This window comes from Heptranchias perlo, chromosome 20 (genome assembly GCF_035084215.1).
Source record: "Heptranchias perlo isolate sHepPer1 chromosome 20, sHepPer1.hap1, whole genome shotgun sequence".
Lineage (NCBI taxonomy): Eukaryota > Metazoa > Chordata > Chondrichthyes > Hexanchiformes > Hexanchidae > Heptranchias > Heptranchias perlo.
In genome coordinates this window covers 20,180,085-20,202,593 of record NC_090344.1, presented here as the reverse complement: position 1 = coordinate 20,202,593, position 22,509 = coordinate 20,180,085, and the positions used below count along the sequence as shown (strand labels likewise).

Below are 22,509 nucleotides of genomic sequence, written 5' to 3'. Positions count from 1 at the left end.
CACAGATCATATATAAATATCACACTCATATATACACACCCACAGTTCATATATAAACATCACACTCATATATACACACCCACAGATCATATATAAATATCGCACTCATACATACACACCCACAGATCATATATAAATATCACACTCATACATACACACCCACAGTTCATATGTGTTCATCGTATTCATATATGGACTCCCACACTTTATAAAACAACAGCGCACTCTTATTGACATCCACTTAATATCTACTCAAAGTTATGTTTCTCGTCCTTACCAAAGACTGAACACTGAAAGTTTAACTGTTTTCCAGATACTGTCCATCCTGTTTTGTATTTTCAGCATTAAATTTTCTGAAGTCTGGCAAAGGGGGCACGATATTTGTCCTGGCGGTGAATGCTGCTTCTGACGGATGTCTCGGTGCCCAGGGGCTGGAGGGGATTGGAAAGATCTTGTGTCACACGAAGTGTCTGATCTGCCCGTATACACATGGAGGTTATCAGTGCGGTGCCTGCACCTCGTGCTGCAATGTTAGTGTGTCTGACATCAGCTTAAAAGGCGGCTTGTTGCAAACACGTTGTGGTCACAGTTTCTGTTTGCGCATAACTGAACTTCAGTCGTTCAAAATGAAATTTTTTCTTTGCTGCTTCACAATAAACAGTATCTTATTGTAAAATTTCGCTCATTGGTTCCTCAGTGTCAGAGGGAGAATTGTCTAAAACTCCTCATTTATTTCATTGTTCATTCAGAATTAGCCCACGGATTGACACAGAGAGATGAACACAGCGAGAGATACAGAGTATCGGTAAACACAGCGAGAGATACAGGGTATCGGTAAACACAGCGAGAGATACAGAGTATCGGTAAACACAGCGAGAGATACAGAGTATCGGTAAACAGAGCGAAATGGAGAAGAGAAATAGAAAAATATCAACTGCCTCAAACGCTAACAGACAGTGATAGGTCGATATCAGGAAGAGGAGGTGGAGTCGTTGCAACTTAATTTGTCTCCTTAATTTGCAAAAGCTGGGCAAATTGCCTTTTTTGTCACAAGAGATCCAAGGTTCGATTGCCAGCGGCGCCTTTTTGTTCCATCTGATATTTACCTCATTTGTGAATTAAACAACAGAGTAAGGCAGGGCCGTATTTGTATTAATTCCGGAGCCAACAAGGAAAGGAATGCTGAAATGCTCGTTCTTTGCACAGACGGAACTCTTACTGAAGTAGCAAGCATTTGAGCTTGACAAATCATAGAATCGTTCGAGGAGGGAAGGAGGCCAAAACTCTGCTGCCCGTATCCTAACGCTCAACAAGTCCCGTTCTCCCACCTCCCCTGTGATCACTGACCGACATTGGCTCCCAGTCCGGGAAAGCATCGATTTTAAAATGCTCATCCATGTTTTCAAATCCCTCCATCTCTTCGCCTATCCCTATCTCTGCAACCTCCTCCAGCCCTACAATTCTCATCCTTTTTTCAAATGCCTCTATGGCTTCGCACCTCCCTGTCTCTGTAACCTCCTCCAGCCCTACAACCCTCCGAGATTTTCGCGCTCCTCCAATTCTTCCTTCTTTTGCATCCCCGATTTTAATTGCTCCACGATTGGCGGCCGTGCCTTCAGCTGCCTCGGCCCTAAGCTCTGGAATTCCCTCCCTAAATCTCACCGCCTCTCTACCTCTCTCTCCTCGTTTAAGATGCTCCTTAAAACCTACCTCTTCAACCAAGCTTTTGTTCATCTGTCCGAATACCTCCTTATGTGGCTCAGTGTGAAATTTTGTTTGATAATCTCTCCTGTGAGTCGCCTTGGGTCGTTTCATTACGTTAAAGGACCGAAATAAATGCAAGTCGTCGTCGTTGTTGATGTTTTTGTTGTTGTGGCACTTTATCAACCGCATTGCCCTCATCAACCCTCTCTGTTACCACATCAAAAAACTTAATCAAGTTAAACACGATTTGCCTTTAACAAACCCATGCTGGCTTTCGTTTATTAATCCACACTTGCCCAAGTGACTATTCATTTTGGCCCGGATCATCGTTTATAAAAGCTTTCCCACCACCGAGTTTAATGTTACTGGCCTGTTGTTGTTGAGTTTATCCTTACACTCTTTTTGAACAAGGATCTAACATTTGTAATCATCCAGTCCTCTGGCATCACCCCCGCATCTAAGGAGGATTGGAAGATTATGACCAGGACCTCTGAAATTTCCACCCTTCCACTCCCTCAGCAACCTTGAAAGCATCCCATCCGGTCCGGGTGAATTATCAACTTTAAGCATAGCCAGCCTTTCAAGTGCCTCCTCTGTATCAATTTTCACCACATCCAGTGTCTCAACTACCTCCCTTTTTACTGTGACTTTGGCAGCATCTTCTTCCTTGGTAGAGACAGATGCAAAGTACTCTCCTCCATGCGTTGATCTCCTTTTTGGTCCCGAATCGGCCACACCCCTCCTATTATGAACCTTTCATTATTTAAATGCCTGTCGAAGACTTTTGGATTAACTTTTATGTTAGCCGGCAAACTATGTTCATATTCTCTCTTTGCCCCTCTTATTTACTTTTTCACGGTACTTCCTATATTCAGCCTGGTTCTCACTTGTATTGTCAAACTGATATCTATCATAAACCCCCTTTATCTGCTTCATTTTACCCACTATCTCTTTCGTCATCCAGCGATCTCAGGCCCTACCTTCGCCCCTCTTGGGAATCTACCTAGTCTGTACCCGAAACATCTCCTCCAACCATTGTTCAATTATATTTTAGCCTGCCAATCTTTGATTCCAATTTACACGGGCCAGGTACGTTCTCAACCCATTAAAATTGGCCCTTCTCCTGTTAAGTACTTTACTCGAGATTGCTCCTTCTCCTTCACCATAACTCATCTAAATCTTATGATACTATGATCACCGTTCAATAAATCTGACACTGACACTTGCTCCAATTGACCCACCTCATTCTCCAGAACCAGATCCACCAATGCCTCCTTCCTCGTATCATTATGTGTTAATCTTAACACATGTGACGTATTTGTATATTTGTTGTATTTAATGCAATATATTTGAGCTGCGAATGTGTCCAAAACACGTTTTCAGGATAATGCACTCGTGGGCTTATTTTACAAACTCCTTTAACTGCAACCAGCAACCAATCTCCATGAAAGGTTGCGAAGCAAAGCTGGTTTCAGAGCAGTTTTCGGCGTTCAGCTTTTATCCGCAATGTGTAATTAGTAGAAACTCATTTAAAGCACATCTTAGTATCAATGAGAATGTCAGGCACAGGACAGTTGGGTGGAACCGTCTCTTATAATAATGACAAAGTGTAATAGATTATAAAGTGAAAAAGCCAATCCAATCTCTTAGTCTCTCTCTGTCGCTTTCTCGGTGAGTGAACGTAAACCAGCAGAAGAAGCTAAAACAAAGAACTGAGCAGTTTTGTTTGTTTCCTTTTCCTTCGGGCGAGTACAGTTGAAGAGAAGGATTTCTGTTTCCTGCTGGACAAATAACTGGAATGAGCAGTGTATCTCGTTCCTATGGTACCCAGTGAAACATCCACGTTTGGATCTCACATTTACACTGATACCTTCCTTCCTCACTAATTATAGGAAACTTTTGGTCAGGTTCAATCACACTTCAGAAGTCCAGAAGCGCAAAGGAAGGTGGACACCTCGTGGTGACGTAACCTGCAGGCGAGGGAGGTTTCCAGTTTTACCTGGAGCTGTAAATGTATAAACTCCTTCCAATGTACAAACTCCCCTCACCAACAGTAATTCAATTCTAACTGATCTGAGACTTTGGTCATTTATGGTGATTATACTTTGTCCAGTTAAAGCAGCAGTAAAATCCGTTGTGTGTTATATACATAGCCGTTCAGTCAATATGAAACATTGTCATCCGACCTACCATGAGCAATGCCACACGTGGTATGTTAGATTACGGACAATTCTGCCTCCAGCAGTTGTTCTCTCGGTCACACATCCGGCATCACCTCTCGGTCTCATACTGCAGAGTCACGCCTGAATATAAACACATTTCCGTTTCAGACTTTGACCTGAAGGTCAACAAATCACAAGTCAAGAGGAAGGGAACAAACAAATCAAATATTTAAGAACGTTAACGGATAGAAAATTCACAATAAATGACTGAGGAAAAAATGAAGCAAACGGATCAAGATGAACAATTAGCAAAAGTTAACAATTAAAGAAAGGAGAAGGGGAACCGATCAAATCGCTCCAAATAGTTTTTGAAAAATCCTTTTGTTTTTCATCTTAGTTTCTCTGTTAAGTTGGGGACGAACATCGAGAAATACTTTTCGTAACATCATAAAGACAATTAGAATAAACATTTCACAAAGTAGGCCTTAATCTTACTTACACGATAGCATGTTATGGGTTTGTAAAATCTGCAATTGTTTTACCATTCTTTAAGTTTAGAGGGATGCTCTGAATATATGTTCTACATTGAAACGGAAGTGGATTAATCAAATAAAATGAGGAAATTTGTTTATGAATTTGAAGAGCTGATTTTCCATGTTGGATATGGCGATATATTTATTTACGCAACTGTAATTTGTGAAATGATGGAATGTATTTATTTCTATATCTGTACAGGTAAGGAAATCCCCATTGGATCATTTCCAGGAACCAGTCAAGTACTTAAATTAGTTTGTCAAACCCAAAACACCCTTTGGGATTTGCTGATTGAAAATTTGCATGGAAATCGCGACCATCACAAAGCATTGGAACAAATATACCCGCTGAGGTTTCGGGATTGTTACTGACTTCTTTATATCACTGAGTAACCTATTTTAAACTGGGTGAAGCTACAAATCTGATGATAAGAGTCTGGGTTAGAGAAGGAACAAATGAAAGTATCAAATTTAATTGCACTGATTCCACAAACACTGTACACCCCATCGATTAAACATTGTTAACTGTTTCGACATAAAACTGGTGAGGGTGTAAATCGAAAGTCACAGAAAAAAAGCTCATTAATGTCTCAAATTTAATTTTGATATTGTTGCACAAACATCGAACAGCCCATCCCCAAAACACTGTCCCGATCTAAAATCAGTCGGCAGGACCCTGAGCCACAGTGAAAATGCTGCGATATCAACCTGGTTCAAAACACACAGCCTTCTGATTTGGAGTCAGACGCGACGATTCTTGCACCAGGCCCACAACAAGCGGCTGGAGCCGGATCCATTGGAGGGCGATCGGTGCCGACCGCCACCGCGGCTCTCGGAATGTGAGAGGCGGAAGCAGGAGCAGCCTGACCGCCTCAACCACAGCACAAGGTCCCCGCTCTGCCTCATCATTGCATAACTGACTCTGTGGCGCAATGGATAGCGTGTTGGACTTCTACTTAAGGGTTTGAGGAGACATCCAAAGGTTGTGGGTTCGAGTCCCACCAGAGTTGGATTTTAGTTCAGGGATCGGGAGCTGGGAAGTGAAATTTTGCAGCAAAACCGCAACAGGATCATTGATGTCCGTCAAGGACGGGAAGATTGGCGAAACATTCTCAAGGAGGAGATTCAACATCTGCTCAGACCGAATGTCAATCCGCTGGACTTCCGGCTCTGTCAGACTGCATGTTCCTTCAGACAGGTTTCCAACTGGACACATGCATCAGGCTGCCGTGACAGCATTGGTGCTTCAGGGGTAGAATTCTTGCTTGCAGTAATTCTATTCCTGCCAAAGTGGCTCCTAAAAATCGCAAGATGGAAAGTATCCTGCCTGAGCGGTCTAACCCGCTGGTTTAAAGCTCCAGTTGAATCCCTGAAATTTAGATGGATCAAAATCATAGTTTGTGGTTCCAATTCCGCAGCCTCCCTCCGGAAAACAAGTAATGCTAAACATCTCATCTGCTATTGCAACAGCGCAGACAGGAGGAACCACATGGCAATTCAAATAAGTAGATGCATTTTGGAACATACCAATTGTACCTTCAACTCCGGTTGAAATGTTCACGAGCAAAAGGATTGTTTGACTTTGCTGAGACTGGAATTAACAACCACGGCATTTCCCAATCCTGTCCTGTCATGGAAGGACCGCGGACTGACCGATTGCGCCGCGAGAGCCCGGTCACTCTGATCACCTGTCCCACTCTGCTGGAAAGAATCTTAAGGTAAGAGGCCCTTCCCTGTGGAAACGTGTCCTGTCCCCGTGATGAAACGAATATCTGCACTTCCACTTTCAGCTTCTTTCACATCCTCTGCTCCATCGCACGACAATCGGGTTTTCTGCGAACAGGTCAAAATGAACATTGCCAGAAATTCTATCAGTTGTAAGATTTGAACCCAGCGCCCACGCAGCGATTGGATTTATTGTCTTAAAGCAGTGAGTTCCGGTCGCACAACGCCTTGCCAGTCTTTCACGTTTTGTTTAATGCCCAAATAAAAAAAATGGAGCTAATTGACCGCGTTTACGCCGTGCTGGGGTTGTTCTCCTGAGAGCAGAGAAGGTTCAGAGGAGATTTGATCGAAGTGTTCAAAGTCATGAAAGGTTTGGATAAAGTCAATAAAGAGAAGCTGTTCACATTGGCGGAAGTGTCGAGAATCAGAGGACACAGGATTGAAGTGATTGCAAAAGAACCAAAGGCGACATGAGGAAAATTTTATTTACGCAGCGAATACTTATGATCTGGAATGCGCTGCCTGAAAGGGTGGTGGAAGCGGATTCAATCGCGGCTTTCAAAAAGGAATTTGATAAATACTTGAAGGGGAAAATGCAGGGCCACGGGGAAAGGGCCGGGGAATGGGAATAATGGGATTGTTCTTACAAAAGGCAGGTAAGGAATTGATGGGTCGAATGGCCTCCTTCTGTGCTGTGTTCATTCTGTGATAAATATTATTTTACATACAGTGAACAGACCATCCGTAAAATACTGCCCCGCTAAAAAACAGAGTGATACTGAAACGTTGCGAAAATTCAATCACCCCGACGTGATCCAAACAAGCATTTTTTCTGATTTGCAGTCAGACGCGCTACCGTTGCACCACGAGGTCCACAACCAAAACTTGGAGCCGGATCCATAAGTGGGAAATCAGTACCGGCCACCGCAGGGACTCTCAGAGACGGAAGCAGTAGCAGCAACAGCCGCTGCCCGGCCTGGGAGCCGCCTGCCGGTCTCTCTTACTGAACGGGACCGATCCAGTTTCAGCTCACACACAGGCCCAGGAATCCCACTCCTGACAGATTCACTTCATTAAACCTTGTTTAGATTTTGTGAATTGGGATTTAATTCAATCCTCATCTGCCCTCCGCTCTGTCAGTTCAGGTCTTTATTTAAACCGATACTTGGAGCTCTGTTTTACAGGCTGCCGGCTGTTTAAGCATTTCTCAGTCCCACTACTCCCATTATTAACACGTTTTGCTGCTAACCTCTGCTTAACACAAAGTGCCCAGGAATGAGGGAATTTCTCCTGGGGACTGGGGATCGGACTCGGATTCGGCTCAACCCTCAAATCCACAAAGTTATTGTCACTGCTGCTGCACAGGATTAAAGGAAGGGACCGATCCAGATGCTGTTTAAAATTATTACTGACAAATCAGGATAAAAGGCAAAGGACACGGTCTGCTTCTCTGCCTGTCTGTCTGTCTGTCTATCTGGCTGTCTACCTATATATCCGTCTGAATGCGTCTCTGCCTTATTCTCAGGATTTTTGATTGGTGGCTGCAGGCCTCCCTCCCTGACTGAATTACCAAGTACCGGACTGTGTGTCAGAATGAATGACTTTGACTTACCGTCTGCCTTTTTTTGGACCTGAATGGCCACATTTCTGAGTTCATGTCTTCGCTCTGTGTCACAATCCTGTCTCTGTCTCTCAGGATGACAATACACACACAACATTCACACACCGACTTTGACTGAACGCAACTGTAATCTGCTGCAGTGTGTACCATCTACAAGATGCACTGCACCAACTCGCCAAGGCTTCTTCGACAGCACCTCCCAAGCCTGCGACCTCCAACACCAAAAGGACAAGGGCTGCAGGCGCATGGGAACAACACCACATGCACGTTCCGCTCCAAGTCACACAACATCCCGACTTGGAATGGTGTCATTCGTCATTCATTCATCGTCGCTGGGTCAAAATCCTGGAACTCCCAATCTAACAGCACTGTGGGAGAACCTTCACCACACGGACTGCAGCGGTTCAAGCAGGCGGCTCACCACCACCTTCTCAAGGGCAATTAGGGATGGGCAATTAATGCGCGCCTTGCCAGCGACGCCTAAATCCCATGAATTAACATCTTAGTTCCTTCTGGAGTTGAATGATTTTGAAATTTGGAAGATTTTTTCCTGTGTAACTTGTGAAGTTTTGATCATTGAGATGCTTGTGAAGGAAAGCGGAAGAGGATTGGCGGCGTTTAGTGTGGGACAGAAGTGATGTTGTCTAACGGAGAAGCGACACAGTGCTATGAACTGAGCAAAGGTTTCGCTAGTTTAGCGGTCGTCACGTTCGCCTCACATGCGAAAAGTCCCCGATTAGATCCCAGGCGGAAAATTTATTTGGGAAGTTCCTCCTGATGACCCTCCAGGGCTGAGCTTCATCTGTGAAAATGCGCCGCCAATTGTTTGTTCCTGTTAAATTTAACAACGGCTCTATCACAGTCCTGGTGTCATAAACACTGAACATTTTTAACCAGACTCTTAAAATACTGTCCGGGAAATGAAAACGGATGAAAGTTCATCTCATGCAAAGCACAAAGTTTCGCTGTCACTCGTTAACCATGTTAATATTTCCATCGGTCTGCAGCAGAAAGTTATCGGTTCATTAATGACCATTACAATTATTCATCTTTCACAGAGAATCATCGGTTTCGTATATTAAATTGGTAATGTTCATAATTGTTTTGTTAAAATTATTTCCTTGACAGAGAATCGAACCCGCAGCACAAAAGTGAAACCATTACATCGTGAACACCAGCTGCCAGCCAGCAGATCAGTAAAAAAATCAGTCGACGCAAAGATTTCTGGAGTTGGACCCCTGAATTTCTCCGCTCCTGGACAGTTCCAAACTTCTCTCCATTGATAAAATACTCTGATCTATCTTCGTTTCTCAGTGGATTACATCACACTTCCCCACATTGAACTCCATCTGTCACAGTTTGGCCCTCTCATTCAATCATCAATGGCCCTTTGCGACTTTCTGCTCCAATCTACACTATTTACCGTGTCACCTATCTTGCTGGTTTAATGGTGAAAACTGCCCTCCGCTTCACTGTAAGTACAAAGAGCCAACTTTGTAGATGCCGTGTAGTGTTATAAAACGGCAGGTTGGACCTGCTCGTTTCATCTCATCTCATTTTCTGGTAACGGGAATATTACTGAAATGGAGCCTGGTCAAATAACAGCTCAAGAAACCAATCGTCTCTACCACTGGGGACTGAGCCTACAACCATACAGGCATTTATGGGGCAAGTTGAGTCTGATGCTCAGAAATAATACCGCGCAGATCTTCACTCGTGCAAGCTGCACTCCTTTTATTTTAGAAAAGTAAACCGATGGTAGACAGCTGCTGTATTGGTCACTGCAACCTCAAGCTTCAGCGCGGTGAACTGATGGTTTAGTATGAAGCACATGGTGTCTCTGTGGTGTAATCGGTCAGCGCGTTCGACTTTTAATTGAAAGGTTGGTGGTTTAAGCCCGCCCAGGATAACTTTTACCTCAGGATTCATTGCCTCACAGCGCCAGTTTTCTAATGTGTGTTTTGTCTGCAAGAAAATACAGGGTAAAAATTGCCAGTGGAGCACAGCTGTTATTCCACCATTGAACCTGCGGTCCGATAGCAGGCACATGAAAAATATTTAAATATCCGCGATTGGCTATACAGAACTCAGAATTCTTCTTCACAGACAAGGTCCGAAGCGAGGACTCAATGGTTGCCGCAGAGCTGATTCATTCAGATATGGATATTTGTGCAGTGAACGAGACCAGACTGCTACCGTGTTTCCACAATGAATGTCACTCCTTTATTTCGGAAAAGCAAAATAGATTGTACATTCCGACCGGTTTCAGCTGGTTTGTGAGAGGTCATTAAAGGATTCTGCAACGCTGTCTCGGCGAAAAACAACAGTTCAAAACCGCATTTCAGATGGACAACAAACCCATCAGTTTTCTGCTGTTCCCCAGCTCCCGGAGAGGCTGCGACAGCAGGATTTATGGAGGACCGGAGAGAGTGAAACTTTATTTGGGCTTTAGTGGGAAATCCAGTGAACGTGAATAAGAGCTCCAGGATTTGAACCATTGAAACTCCCTGAGCGAGAATCAGATCCAAAGACCAACTGGCAACGGAGCCGTGCAGCCAATGTAAAATTTCGCTGCCACGCAGCCGATCAACCATCCTTTCAGAATAGACTGTCCATCCAATCTCGTTTTCTTGTACAAAATATGATGTACAGCGAGATCAGATTCAACACTAATTATTTCGAGTTAACAATATCAGCCTCTCTTCACCAAATTCGTTTTGAATGTACGATTTGCATTATCCTGAAACACTTTCCAGAATGAATTGCTCTGAAGCGACATAAATGTGGAGATATTGGCTACGAATTCATCAGCTGGGTTGTAACTTTACTTTTCCGACCATCTCAGCCTGCTTGTCTTGCAGGTTAGATCAACCTTGGACATTCAAGGAAGCCTGAGAATTCTATCAGAGAGACAAGAGACAGAGTCAGTGACAGATACAAAGATGCAAGGAAAGAAACGAAGAGTTTCAATGCCAGGTTCAGCAAACTAGCAGAATTTAAGATGCTGATTGGGAGATATTCCTTCTCGTGTCTTGAAATCTTGAAAGAGAACTTTGGGCGCCCGCCACGGTGGAATGTCTCTCCTGCTTTGAAAAGGGTAATTGCGTCAATTCGATCTAGTTTATACATTTGGACATTGAACAGATCGTTAAACAGTGACACACCGAGTATAATTCAAACCGGTGCAAGAAAACCCCAGTGGCTTATGAGTCTAACGCTTCAAACACTGGGCCATCGCAGCTGCACACAGCAGTTCTTGCACAGCTGTAGGTCAGACTGCGTTGGGTTATCGCAGTACCTCCGCCAGACTGCATATGCTTTCAAAAAGGATTCCAAATGGACACATGCAACAAATGGCCATGCGAGGATTGGTGGTGGTGGCGTTGAATTCTTGCCTGCTTATCATGCGACTCGAGCTTGATACCTGGCCAATGCAGGATCGTTTTACATTCTGCACCAATGAGGAACACGGGAACAGGAGTCGGCCATTTCGCCCAACGAGCCTGTTTCGCTGTTCAGTCCACAAAAAGCAGGACAATTTGAATCCGGTCAATTGCCGCACCATCAGTCTGCTCTCAATCATCAGCAAAGTGATGGAAGATGTCGTCGACGGTGCTATCAAGCGGCACGAACCCACCAATAACGTATTAATCGATGCTCAGTTTGGGTTCCACCAGGACAAATCGGCTCCAGATCTCATGACAGCCTTGGTCCAAACATGGACTCAAAAGCTGAATTCCCGAGGTGAGGTGAGAGTGACGGCCCTTGACATCAAGGCAGCATTTGACCGAGTGTGACATCAAGAAGCCCTCGTAAAATTGAAGTCAATGGGAATCAGGGAGAAAACTCCCCAGTGGCTGGAGTTATAACGAGCACGAACGGAGATGGGAGTGGTTGTTGGAGGCCATTCATCTCAGCCCCAGGACATTGCTGGAGGAGTTCCTCAGGGCTGTGTCCTTGGCCCAATCATCTTCAGCTGCTTCGTCAATGATCTTCGCTCAATAATAAGGTCAGAAATGGGGGTGTTCGCTAATGATTGCACAGTGTTCAGTTCCATTCGCAACCCCTCAGATAATGAAGCAGTCCGTGCCTACATGCTGCAAGCCCTGGACAACATCCAGGCTTGGGCTGATAAGTGGCAAGTAACATTCGCGCCAGACAAGTGCCAGGCAAGAGACTTTCTAACCACCTCCTCTTGACATTCATTGGCATTACCATCAAAGAATCCCTCACATCAACATCCTGGGGGTCACAATTGATCAGAAACTTAACTGGACCAGCCACATAAATACTGTGGCTCCAAGAGCAGGTCAGAGGCTGGGTATTCTGCGGCGAGTGACTCACTTCCTGACTCCCCAAAGCCTTTCCACCATCTATAAGGCACAAGTCAGGAGTGTGATGGAATACTCTCCATTTGTCTGGATGGGTGCAGCTGCAACAACACTCAAGGAGCTCGACACCATCCAGGATAAAGCAGCCCAATTGATTGGCACCCCATCTACCAACGTAAACATTCACTCCCTTCATCAACGGCGCACCGCGGCAGCAGTGTGCACCATCCACAGGATGCTCTGCAGCATCTAGCCAAGGCTTCTTCGACAGCACCTACCAAACCCACGATCTTTACCACCAAGAAGGAAAAGGTCACCAGGCACATGGGAACAACACCGCCTGCACGTTCCTCTCCAAGTCACACAACATCCCGACTTGGAAATATATCGGCCGTTCCTTCATCGTCGCTGGGTATCAATCCTGGAACTCCAAACCGAACAGCACTGTGGGGGAATCTTCACCACACGGACTGCAGCGATTGAAGAAAACGGCTCACCACCACCTTCTCAAGGGCAATTAGGGATGGGCAATAAATGCTGGCCTTATCACCGGCAGCTTGTGGTCGATTCTTACCTCATTTTCCATTTCATGTACATGCCTACTTGCACTTGTTGCTGTAACAGTAGTTCGAACATAAAATGCTATTTTGTGCGAGCAGCTTGTCTGGCCCGAAAATGACCCGAATTACAAAGGGGCAAGTGGGAAAGGCCGCGTTTGTCTGCTTGTTCACAGCAAAGAATGTTCAGCGTTACCTGGTGGTCCAGTGTTTAGCATTTGGCGCTTTCATCGCCACGGCAACAGTTCGATTGGTGTCTGTCTCAACATCTGCCGATTATACACTCTACCAAAAGTATACTCTCCTCAAATTGCTGATTTTTCCACTTTGACGGCGAAGAGACTTTAGTGGACATTAGTTCTGAATTCATCAGCTGGGTTGCACCTTTGCTTCTCCTACCGTCTCCGTCTTCCTATCTTTACACTTCTCTGCAGATTCGCTCATCCTTGGCCGTTTAATAAAGCCTGAGAAGTCCATGAGGTGAAAACACAGAGAGTCAAGAGACAGATTAAAGTATAGAAACAAATGTCAAGTTCGGCGAACGAGCAAGAATTTCACACGGAACTCGGGAGGGATTCCTTCAAATATCTTGCAAGAGACCATTGGGCTCTCGAATTAAACACGTCTGCTGAAATACCTCTTTGAAGGAGAGAAATGTGGTTGGTTACATCTGGTTCATATTTATTTGAGCTTTAAACAACATTAAGAAACGGGACCTCGCTCAGAATCAATAGTCAAATATTCCAAAGCGAGAATCATACCCCTAAACCAAAAAGCCACCGGTAACACATCACCGGTAATGAACCACGACAGCCACTGCATAATCCGGTGCCACCGGCAGCCGATCGGCCACCCTTTCAGACCTCTTCTATCCATCCAATCACGTTTTCTATTCCGATATAGAAATGCCGAGTTGCACACTAACTATTTCCTCCGTTCTCTTTCGCAAACATATCACTGAACAAAATTTCACAAGTCACCCAGGGAAAATAATTCAGTTCAAAATCATTAGCTTCTGAAGGACCTGCGAGCACAGACTGATCAAACCTGCGTTCAGTCTTGAAGCTTGTGGGTGTGTTGTCATCCTAAGGGACAGAGACAGTCCTGCGACACAGAGCGAAAGCAGGAACTCAGAAATGTGGCCATTTAAGGCTAAAAATGGTCAGACAGTCAGTCACAGTCATTGATTCTGACACACGGCCCGGTAGTTGTTCAGTCAGCGGGGGAGCGAGGCCTGCAGCCAGCAAACAAAAAGCCTGAAAATAAGGCAGAGACCCAATGAGACGGATAAATAGACAGACAGACATCTGACTCAACCTTGGGGTGATATCATTTTCACAGTTGCTCAGGGTCCTGCCCACAGGTTTTCTCGCGGGGCAATGTTTTAAGGATGGGCTGTTCATTGTTAGTAAAATAATATTGATCAGAATTTAATTTGTTTCATTAAAGTGCTCTTTGTTTGTTAATTTTGATTTACATCCTCGACAGTATATACAGAAACAAGTAACAATGTTGAAGGGATGTGGTTTACTCAATATTTGTGGAAAAACCCTGTCGCCGAGTGTAAAAAAAAACACAAATTTTCCAACACCTTGGTTGGACCACAAAGCGAACATATCTGCTCAGTTGGTTAAAGCGTGGTGCGAATAACGACAAGGTCGCGGGTTCGATCCCCGTCCAGGCCATAAGGTTCCGTTTACAATATTTTGGTGACTTTGAAAGGTTTGGCAGACTTCAGAAACAAGCGAATCCACACAAAATATCAGAAGGTTATTTTTTTAGAGTAACATCCATTAATATTTTTACTCATCTATCTTTTTGAGGTCCAAAGTGGACGGCCTCACACTTGCTTACGTTGAAATCCATTTGCCGCAGTTTTTCCCATTCACTGAATCCAGTAATATCTCTCTGTAATCTCATTCTTCCATCGACCCTGCTTATAATTCTCTCTATCCTTGTGTCATCTGCAAACTTGGATATGTGGTTCTCGATCCCGTCATCTAATATCAATGAGACCGCCTAAATTGGGGTAAATTCACATTCAGCTTCAATCTCCACATCATCTTGAGACATTTTATTTACTCCGTGTGTGTTGCGCCTTGGAAACTTCTGCACTTTGTCCTCTGGAGCTCAAATATAATTCAATTCGAACAACTGCAAATATGTCAGAATCCAATTGGTGACTTTTCACTAAAAAGCAGTGAGATAACAGGGCTCATCCGGGATTTGAACCCGGGACCTTTCGCTTATTCCATTAGAAAAACGCCCAAAGCGGGAATCATACCCCTAGACCAACGAGCCGCTTTTCCACTAACCCTGCAGTCCGTCTAAAATTTCACCAAAGACTTCAGCCGATCGGCGATCCTTTCCAACCGCTTCTGTCCACCAAATCTCGTTTTCTCTTCATACAGACAGCAATATCAAGTTGTACAAAAAATATTTCCAGTCACCAATATTAGCCTCTCTTTACTAAATTCGTTTCCAATGTACGACTTGTTTTTTCAAATAATAATTTTCAGAATTAGTTAATCTGAAGCTGCATTGGCATCTGTCTCGGCATCGTCAGAGAAAACAAGCCACCACAAGTATACTTTACTCCCATTGCTATTTTCTTTCACTGTGAGGGCGAAGAGACAAAAATGTGGAGACATTAGCGACGAATTTATCAGCTGGGTTGCACCTTTACTTTTCCGACCGTCTCAATCTTTATTTTCTTTACCTTTCCCTGCTGGTGTTGCAGGTTGGATCAGCCTTTACCGTTCCAGGAAGCCTGAGAAGTCCATCAGGGGACAACATAGAGACAAGAGACAAGGAAAGATAGTGAGATTCATGTAAATAAAGTCGCTTATAAATGGGTGGTTCTGCAAAGTAGCAGAATTTTAGTTGCAGATTGGGCAAGATTCTTTCTTGTGTATTTGAATTTTGCAAGAGTACATTGGGCACCCAATTAAAAGCGCCGGCCACGCTCGAGTATCTCTCATGCTCTGAGAGAGATAAATGAAGTGAGTTAGATCCAGTTCATTCATTTGAGCATTGAACGGATCTTTAAACAATAATTCAGCGAGCAGAAATCAAACCTGCGAAGGAAAACTCCATTTGATGTTGAATTTAACGCTTCAACCACTCGGCGATCGCAGCGGCACGTGGCAGTACTTACATGGCTGTAGATGCCACTTTAAACTGCCAGTTGCTTCAAACGATGCCCGATAGACCGGCGTTGTCTTGTTGCTTTCCCAGGAGCTTCATTTGATTCGGTGGGTCAAGTTTGGGAAATTGAATGATTTTCAGCGGCAGCTTGTGGTAGTATATTACCTCATTTTCATTACCGGTAATGAACCACTGCAGCCACTGCAGAATTCGGTGCCACCCACAGCCGATCGGCCATCCTTTCAGACCTCTTCTATCCATCCAATCACGTTTTCTATTCCGATGTAGGGAAATGTCGAGTTGCACACTAACTATTTCCTCCGTTCTCTTTCGCAAACATATCACTGAACAAAACTTCACAAGTCACTCAGGAAAAATAATTCAGTTCAAAATCATTAGCTTCCGAAGGACCTGCGAGGACAGACTGACCAAACCTGCATTCAGTCGTGAAGCTTGTGGGTGTGTTGTGATCCGAAGGGACAGAGACAGGCCTGCGACACAGAGCGATTTGGAACTCAGAAATGTGGCCATAAATGGGCAGACAGTCAGTCACAGTCATTGATTCTGACACACGGCCCGGTAGTTGTTCAGTCAGTCAGGGAGCGAGGCCTGCAGCCAGCAAACAAAAAGCCTGGCCTGAGAATAAGGCAGAGACCCAATCAGACGGATAGACAGACAGACATCTGACTCAACGTCAAAACGCAGCGTGATCGAATCACGTTGCGGTGATATCATTTTCACAGTAGCTCAGGGTCCTGCCCACAGGTTTTATAGCGGGGCAGTGTTTTATGGATGGGCTGTTCATTGTTAGTAAAATAATATTGATCGGAATTTAATTTGTTACATTAAAGTGCTCTTTGTTTGTTAATTTTGATCTACATCCTCGACAGTATATACAGAAACAATAACAATGTTTAAGGGATGTGATTTATTCAATATTCGTTGTAAAACCCTGTCAGATGGTGTAAAAATAAACACAAACTACCCAACACGCGGGTAAGCCCATAAAGCTAAGATGTATATATGGCCGGTTAGCCCAGTTAGTTAGAGCGTGGTGCTAATAACGCCAAGGTCGCGGGTTCGATCCCCGTACGGGCCATAAGGTTCCTATTGCAATATTTTGGTAACTTTTAAAAGTTTGGCAGACTTGAGAAACAAGCGAATCCACACAAAATGTCATGTGGTCAATTTTTTGGAGTAACATCCATTAATATGTTTTCTGATCTATCTTTTTGAGGTCCAAAGTGGACGGCCTCAAACTTGCTTACGTTGAAATCCATTTGCCGCAGTTTTGCCCATTCACTTCATCTGGTGATATCTCTCTGTAATCTCATTCTTCCATCCAAACTGCTCATAATTCTGTCTATCTTTGTGTCATCGCCAAACTTGGATATGTGGTTCTCGATCCCGTCATCTAATATCAATGAGACCGCCTAAATTGGGGTAAATTCACATTCAGCTTCAATCTCCACATCATCTTGAGACATTTTATTTACTCCGTGTGTGTTGCGCCTTGGAAACTTCTGCACTTTGTCCTCTGGAGCTCAAATATAATTCAATTCGAACAACTGCAAAGATGTCAGAATCCAATTGGTGACTTTTCACTAAAAAGCAGTGAGATAACAGGGCTCGTCCTGGATTTGAACCCGGGACCTCTCGCATATTCCATTAGAAAAACGCCCTAAGCGAGAATCATACCCCTAGACCAACGAGCCGCTTGCTAGAAAGCCCTGCAGCCGGTCTAAAATTTCACCATAGTCTTCAGCCGATCGGCTATCCTTTCCAACCGCTTCTGTCCACCCAATCTCGTTTTCAATTCCTATTTGCAGCAATATCAAGTTGTACACTACCTATTTCCAGTCACTAATATTAGCCTCTCTTCACTAAATTCGTTTACAATGTACGACTTGTTTCTTCAAATAATACTTTTCAGAATTAGTTAATCTGAAGCTACATTGGCATCTGTCTCGGCATCGTCAGAGTATACAAGCTACCATAAGTATATTTTACTCACATTGCTGTTTCCTTTCACTGTGAGGGCGAAGAGACAAAAATGTGGAGACATTAGTTACGAATTTATCAGCTGGGTTGCACCTTTACTTTTCCGACCGTCTCAATCTTTTTTTTCCTTCAACTTTCCCTGCTGGTGTTGCAGGTTCGATCTGACTTTACCGTTCCAGGAAGCCTGAGAAGTCCATCAGGGGACAACATCGAGACAAAAGACAAGGAGAGATAGAGAGATTCATGTAAATAAAGTCGCTTATAAATGGGTGGTTCTGCAAAGTAGCAGAATTTTAGTTGCAGATTGGGCAAGATTCTTTCTTGTGTATTTGAATTTTGCAAGAGTACATTGGGCACCCAATTAAAAGCGCCGGCCACGTTCGAGTATCTCTCATGCTCTGAGAGAGATAAATGAAGTGAGTTAGATCCAGTTCATTCATTTGAGCATTGAACGGATCTTTAAACAATAATTCAGCGAGCAGAAATCAAACCTGCGAAGGAAAACTCCATTTGATCTTGAATTTAACGCTTCAACCACTCGGCGATCGCAGCGGCACGTGGCAGTACTTACATGGCTGTAGATGCCACTTTAAACTGCCAGTTGCTTCAAACGATGCCCGATAGACCGGCGTTGTCTTGTAGCTTTCCCAGGAGCTTCATTTGATTCGGTGGGTCAAGTTTGGGAAATTGAATGATTTTCAGCGGCAGCTTGTGGTAGTATATTACCTCATTTTCATTACCGGTAATGAACCACTGCAGCCACTGCAGAATTCGGTGCCACCCACAGCCGATCGGCCATCCTTTCAGACCTCTTCTATCCATCCAATCACGTTTTCTATTCCGATGTAGAGAAATGTCGAGTTGCACACTAACTATTTCCTCCGTTCTCTTTCGCAAACATATCACTGAACAAAACTTCACAAGTCACTCAGGAAAAATAATTCAGTTCAAAATCATTAGCTTCCGAAGGACCTGCGAGGACAGACTGACCAAACCTGCATTCAGTCGTGAAGCTTGTGGGTGTGTTGTGATCCGAAGGGACAGAGACAGGCCTGCGACAGAGAGCGATTTGGAACTCAGAAATGTGGCCATAAATGGGCAGACAGTCAGTCACAGTCATTGATTCCGACACACGGCCCGGTAGTTGTTCAGTCAGTCGGGGAGCGAGGCCTGCAGCCAGCAAACAAAAAGCCTGGCCTGAGAATAAGGCAGAGACCCAATCAGACGGATAGACAGACAGACATCTGACACAACGTCAAAACGCAGCGTGATGGAATCACGTTGCGGTGATATCATTTTCACAGTAGCTCAGGGTCCTGCCCACAGGTTTTGTAGCGGGGCAGTGTTTTATGGATGGGCTGTTCATTGTTGGTAAAATAATATTGATCGGAATTTAATTTGTTACATTAAAGTGCTCTTTGTTTGTTAATTTTGATCTACATCCTCGACAGTATATACAGAAACAAGTAACAATGTTTAAGGGATGTGATTTATTCAATATTCGTTGTAAAACCCTGTCAGATGGTGTAAAAATAAACACAAACTACCCAACACGCGGGTAAGCTCATAAAGCTAAGATGTATACATGGCCGGTTAGCTCAGTTGGTTAGAGCGTGGTGCTAATAACGCCAAGGTCGCGGGTTCGATCCCCGTACGGGCCATAAGGTTCCTATTGCAATATTTTGGTAACTTTTAAAAGTTTGGCAGACTTGAGAAACAAGCGAATCCACACAAAATGTCATGTGGTCAATTTTTTGGAGTAACATCCATTAATATGTTTTCTGATCTATCTTTTTGAGGTCCAAAGTGGACGGCCTCAAACTTGCTTACGTTGAAATCCATTTGCCGCAGTTTTGCCCATTCACTTAATCTAGTAATATCTCTCTGTAATCTCATTCTTCCATCCAAACTGCTTATAATTCTGTCTATCTTTGTGTCATCGGCAAACTTGGATATGTGGTTCTCGATCCCGTCATCTAATATCAATGAGACCGCCTAAATTGGGGTAAATTCACATTCAGCTTCAATCTCCACATCATCTTGAGACATTTTATTTACTCCGTGTGTGTTGCGCCTTGGAAACTTCTGCACTTTGTCCTCTGGAGCTCAAATATAATTCAATTCGAACAACTGCAAAGATGTCAGAATCCAATTGGTGACTTTTCACTAAAAAGCAGTGAGATAACAGGGCTCGTTCGGGATTTGAACCCGAGACCTCTCGCATATTCCATGAGAAAAACGCCCAAAGCGAGCATCACAACCCGAAATCAACGAGCCGCTTGAGAGAAAGCCTGAGAGCCAGTCTAAAATTTCACCATTGTCTTCAGCCGATCGGCTATCCTTTCCAACCGCTTCTGTCCACCCTATCTCGTTTTCTATTCCGATATACAGCAATATCAAGTTGTACACTACCTATTTACAGTCACCAATATTAGCCTCTCTTTACTAAATTCGTTTACAATGTACGACTTGTTTTTTCAAATAATACTTTTCAGAATTAGTTAATCTGAAGCTACATTGGCATCTGTCTCGGCATCGTCAGAGTCTACAAGCTACCATAAGTATATTTTACTCACATTGCTGTTTTCTTTCTCTGTGAGGGCGAAGAGACAAAACTGTGGAGACATTAGCTACGAATTTATCAGCTGGGTTGCACCTTTACTTTTCCGACCGTCTCAGTCTTTTTTTCCTTTACCTTTCCCTGCTGGTGTTGCAGGTTAGATCAGCCTTTACCGTTCCAGGAAGCCTGAGAAGTCCATCAGGGGACAACATAGAGACAAGAGACAAGGAGAGATAGAGAGATTCATGTAAATAAAGTCGCTAAAAATGGGTGGTTCTGCAAAGTAGCAGAATTTTAGTTGCAGATTGGGCAAGATTCTTTCTTGCGTATTTGAATTTTGCAAGAGTACATTGGGCACCGAATTAAAAGCGCCGGCCACGCTCTAGTATCTCTCATGCTCTGAGAGAGATAAATGAAGTGAGTTAGATCCAGTTCATTCATTTGAGCATTGAACGGATCTTTAAACAATAATTCAGCGAGCAGAAATCAAACCTGCGAAGGAAAACTCCATTTGATCTTGAATTTAACGCTTCAACCACTCGGCGATCGCAGCGGCACGTGGCAGTACTTGCATGGCTGTTGATGCTACTTTGCACTGCCAGTTGCTTCAAACGATGCCCGATAGACCGGCGTTGTCTTGTAGCTTTCCCAGGAGCTTCATTTGATTCGGTGGGTCAAGTTTGGGAAATTGAATGATTTTCACCGGCAGCTTGTGGTAGTATATTACATCATTTTCATTCCCGGTCATGAACCACTGCAGCCACTGCAGAATTCGGTGCCACCCACGGCCGATCGGCCATCCTTTCAGACCTCTTCTATCCATCCAATCACGTTTTCTATTCCAATGTAGAGAAATGTCGAGTTGCACACTAACTATTTCCTCCGTTCTCTTTCGCAAACAAAGTACTGAACCAAACTTCACAAGTCACTCAGGAAAAATAATTCAGATCAAAATCATTAACTTCCGAAGGACCTGCGAGGACAGACTGACCAAACCTGCGTTCAGTCGTGAAGCTTGTGGGTGTGTTGTGATCCTAAGGGACAGAGACAGGCCTGCGACACAGAGCGAAGGCAGGAACTCAGAAATGTGGCCATAAATGGGCGGACAGTCAGTCACAGTCATTGATTCTGACACACGGCCCGGTAGTTGTTCAGTCAGTCGGGGAGCGAGGCCTGCAGCCAGCAAACAAAAAGCCTGGCCTGAGAATAAGGCAGAGACCCAATCAGACGGATAAACAGACAGACAGATAGACAGACAGACATCTGACTCAACGTCAAAACGCAGCGTGATCGAATCACGTTGCGGTGATATCATTTTCACAGTTGCTCAGTGTCCTGCCCACAGGTTTTATAGCGGGGCAGTGTTTTATGGATGGGCTGTTCATTGTTGGTAAAATAATATTGATCGGAATTAATTTGTTACATTAAAGTGCTCTTTGTTTGTTAATTTTGATCTACATCCTCGACAATGTGTACAGAAACAAGTAACAATGTTCAAGGGATGTGGTGTCATCAACATTCGTCCAAAAACCCTGTCAGCCGGTGTAAAAATAAACACAAACTGCCCAACACGTGGGTAAGCCCATAAAGCTAAAATGTATACATGGCTGGTTAGCTCAGTTGGTTAGAGCGTGGTGATAATAACGCCAATGTCGCGGGTTCGATCCCCGTACGGGCCATAAGGTTCCTATTGCAATATTTTGGTAACTTTTAAAAGTTTAGCAGACTTTCCAAACAAGCGAATCCACACAAAATGTCATGAGGTAAATTTTTTGGAGTAACATCCATTAATATGTTTTCTGATCTATCATTTTGAGGTCCAAAGTGGACAGCCTCAAACTTGCTTACATTGAAATCCATTTGCCGCAGTTTTGCCCATTCACTTAATCTAGTAATATCTCTCTGTAATCTCATTCTTCCATCCACACTGCTTATAATTCTGTCTATCTTTGTGTCATCGGCAAACTTGAATATGTGGTTCTCGATCCCGTCATCTAATATCAATGAGACCGCCTAAATTGGGGTAAATTCACATTCAGCTTCAATCTCCACATCATCTTGAGACATTTTATTTACTCCGTGTGTGTTGCGCCTTGGAAACTTCTGCACTTTGTCCTCTGGAGCTCAAATATAATTCAATTCGTTCAACTGCAAAGATGTCAGAATCC

The 22,509-nt window shown here is 43.9% G+C and overlaps 4 non-coding genes across 4 annotated transcripts; all 4 read left to right on the top strand.

Annotated features, from left to right (window-relative positions):
* The first annotated feature begins 5,317 nt into the window (after positions 1-5,317).
* On the top strand, positions 5,318-5,409 carry trnar-ucu (transfer RNA arginine (anticodon UCU)). The gene is given in 2 exon segments: positions 5,318-5,354; positions 5,374-5,409. It is a non-coding gene; the product is annotated as a tRNA-Arg (tRNA).
* Positions 5,410-16,805: 11,396 nt separating this feature from the next.
* Positions 16,806-16,879, top strand: trnai-aau (transfer RNA isoleucine (anticodon AAU)). Its single transcript has one exon. It is a non-coding gene; the product is annotated as a tRNA-Ile (tRNA).
* Positions 16,880-19,368: 2,489 nt separating this feature from the next.
* trnai-aau (transfer RNA isoleucine (anticodon AAU)) lies at positions 19,369-19,442 on the top strand. The gene has a single exon. It is a non-coding gene; the product is annotated as a tRNA-Ile (tRNA).
* Positions 19,443-21,946: 2,504 nt separating this feature from the next.
* On the top strand, positions 21,947-22,020 carry trnai-aau (transfer RNA isoleucine (anticodon AAU)). Its single transcript has one exon. It is a non-coding gene; the product is annotated as a tRNA-Ile (tRNA).
* Positions 22,021-22,509: the final 489 nt, after the last annotated feature.